Source organism: Macaca mulatta, chromosome 8 (genome assembly GCF_049350105.2).
Source record: "Macaca mulatta isolate MMU2019108-1 chromosome 8, T2T-MMU8v2.0, whole genome shotgun sequence".
In the NCBI taxonomy this organism is placed as follows: domain Eukaryota; kingdom Metazoa; phylum Chordata; class Mammalia; order Primates; family Cercopithecidae; genus Macaca; species Macaca mulatta.
In genome coordinates, this window is record NC_133413.1 from 138,545 (window position 1) to 141,785 (window position 3,241).

Below are 3,241 nucleotides of genomic sequence, written 5' to 3' on the forward strand. Positions count from 1 at the left end.
TAATTTTATGGGTAAATGAATACCTGGACTGGCTGCAACTTCAGGGCGAGATTCGGGAGTAGGGAGTGAAAAGTGACGACGGAACCCTGGGCTTGTCCTGCCATCCCCAGGAACCGGTCGGGGCGCCTTCTCGTCTGAAGTCCCAGCACGTGGTCAGGGTACCCCTCCCCTCTGAACCCCCCCGGAAGTGATTGGGGCACCAATCCCCTCTGAAGCCCCAGCACCTGGTCGGGGCACCCCTCCCTTCTGAATCCCCCAGTACCTGGTCGGGGCGCCCCTCCCTTCTTAAGCCCCCAGACCCTCCTGGCCTGCGGTGCTGCTTCTCCAAATTCTGCCCTTGGCTGTTTTCTAGGAATCACCTGTACCCGAACAGGCTGCGTGTGTCACTTCTTGTCGGATCTGGGTCGACGGTGAAGCTCATTTATCTTGTCTTCCTCCTCACGTGCCATATCTCACCTGTTGTCTGTCTGAGTTTGAGTGCGTGTTGTGCGTTCTCAGGCTGTGCTTGGTGCTTAGGTGACAAGAACGTCTTAGAGCAAGGGACTGCCTGCTCCAAAGGACGCTGTGAATGAATCGAGACACGGTTTACTTGTGGGGTTTAAATTTCCTGGGTGTTGGAGGCAATTAGGGGGAAACAAGGTCTAAAAAAGCCCCTGGGGATGAGGAAGGCAATAATGAAAAAAATTATACACACTTAGCAGTTGGTTTAATTTGTAGGTGAATTTTGCATTTTGGGAACTACTAAAGCTATTTTTTGTAGGGATTCCTTGATGAGCTTCTTGTTTTCTGTCAAGTAGAAAGTAAAGTGGATCGGTTTTGCCTTTAATTCTGACTGACTAGAATCTACTTCCTTTTTCCCCCCATTCACGTTAGGGTGGGGATTGGACTAGAAGAGCTGTAGGATCTCTTTATTTCTGATCTTAAATGAATTTTTTCTTTAATTAGTTTTTTTGTTTGTTTTGTTTTGTTTTTGGTGAGCTATTACTTTTTCCTTCAATGCACTGTTCTTTGGTTTGGAAAACGGGCTCTATTTGTACCGTGCTTTAAATGTACACAATGGTTCTAAATTGCTACTTTTCGTTAAAGTTAGATACAACGTAATTAAAATGTCATCCATAATTGAGGCACAGTCTGAGGCCTGGAGACCCCTCTTGTCACTTCCAGCCGTGTCTCCTTCCCTGGCCACGTTGCCCCTGGCCACATCTCCTCCCCCCACCACACCGTGTCATCCCCCCACCACCTCACCTCTGCTCACATCAACTCCCTTCCGGCCACATCACCTCTGGCCTCACTGCCTGCCTCCCTCTCTCCCTGGTAGCCTCTGTGACTCCTGCTTTCTACCCTCCCGAGGGTCTGTTCAAGGCTCCTTCCCCGTTTTCCACTCCTGAGTGGGTCTCAGGGCCTGGATGTTTCACAGGATGCAAGTTTCTTCCCTTCCAGCCGCGGGTCTCTGAGCGACAAGTCCAGAGAGGGCACTAAGCTCTCCTTACCCACCTCGGGGTCCCGAGCCCTGACCGCCGACCACCAGGGCTTTTCTGCAGGGTGTGGGGCAGACTCATGCGTGAATTGGACAAAAAAGGTGATTCCAGGAATCCTTGTTTTAAGTGCACTGGAGCAGAGATGGGGAGAGGGGACCACCGGGTTTGCTCAGAATTGGGCCCTGCTCACAGCCAGTGAGGCAACATAAGCACCTCCTAAATGAAGCATTCCACACACTGATTTTACACATGACGGTTGTGATGGCTGGAAAAGGCTTCACACAACGAGTGAGTTTGAGCTGCATTTGAAGGAAGAACAGGTCCCTGTAGGTGGAAATGAAAGGTAAGCGTGACCCAAGCCATCAGCAGCAGCGGGGGTGGGGTGGTGCAGACTCCCCATGGATGGTGGGCATGGCTGAAATGCAGGAGAGGGCAGGGGTGCGAAGGAACAGCAGGGCGGCAGTAAAATTCCCCTGCGGAGAGGGGACGTGACTGAGATATTACCACATGTATACAACTGAGAGATGATCTGAGGATGATTTCTGGGAGCCTATGGGAAGAGCACGTGGTCATCATCAGTTCTCGGGATCTTTTTTTATGAAGTGAAAACAGTCATGCCTCTGCCTATCTTGTGAGCTGTTAAGATCAAATCGGATAATCTTCAGCGAGCCTTGTAAATGCTAAAGGTTATGACAGACTGTTCCAGCCCGCTTGTCTCCACCCTCCTTTCCTATTCGGTAACGTGAACCCTGCTGGGTACCTCACTATCTGCCTGGCTTTCTCCTCCATAACGTGAGCCTTGAGTACTTGCTGGGTACCTCGCTGTCCACCTTCCTTCCTCAGTAACGTGAGCCCTGAGTATTTGCTGGCTACCTCGCTGCCTGCCATACAGCTGGCTGTAGAATTGTCAAACGCACTTGACTGGCACATAAACAGAAGTGCTCGCCAGGCCTTGGGAGGGCTTTCTGACATGTGGGTGCCTTCTGTTCCCTGTTAGGCTGGAGCTGCAGGAGCCCTCCTAGACCAGACAGAGGACCAAGGCTGGGGCCTCGGGGTGGGGGCTGGGGGAGCTCCCTGGGTTTATTGTGTGGCTGAGAGCAAACTTCAGTCCCGCTGTGGCATTGGGATTCAGGGTTCCTTCTGGAATGTTCTGAGTGAGAAACAGGAAGTGTGCACAGGTGCGTCTTCTGCGGATTTTATGGTTATCTTGGGAGAGCACTGGTGCCTCTGAGCTATGAACCTGCAGAACCACTTGTTCCACTAACGGCCGCCTTTATATAAAGAATGACTTACAAAAGATGCCACTTCAGATGGAGGTATTTGCAGGTGTGGCCTGAAAAATGAACAGAATGACTTTCATCTCAAGGAAAGTACCTTACATTATTCTCAATGATAGACATTTGAGCTTTCCAGCGAATATTAAAATATAAAAATCTTGTGTCTACCACTTTCTCATGTGATTAATGATATTGATGCGGTTTTGTTTTGTTTTGTTTTTTACATATAACGAAATGTGGAAGCTGCTCATAACTCTGAATCAGTGTTATCTAACCAATGTGTGATTACAAAATCGTGTGCTGGTAAAAGCCATTCAAGTGCAAGACGGGACCAGTCGACTTAGAAGGAATTGGGGCAGAAAGGTCCAACGAGCAGAGCACAGACTGTGTTGCAGACAGCCTGTACGGAAGTGCCACTTGTTACATTTGGCAGCAGAGAATAACTAAAGTGATCTGAAAACACAGTGAAAATACCGCTTCCTAATT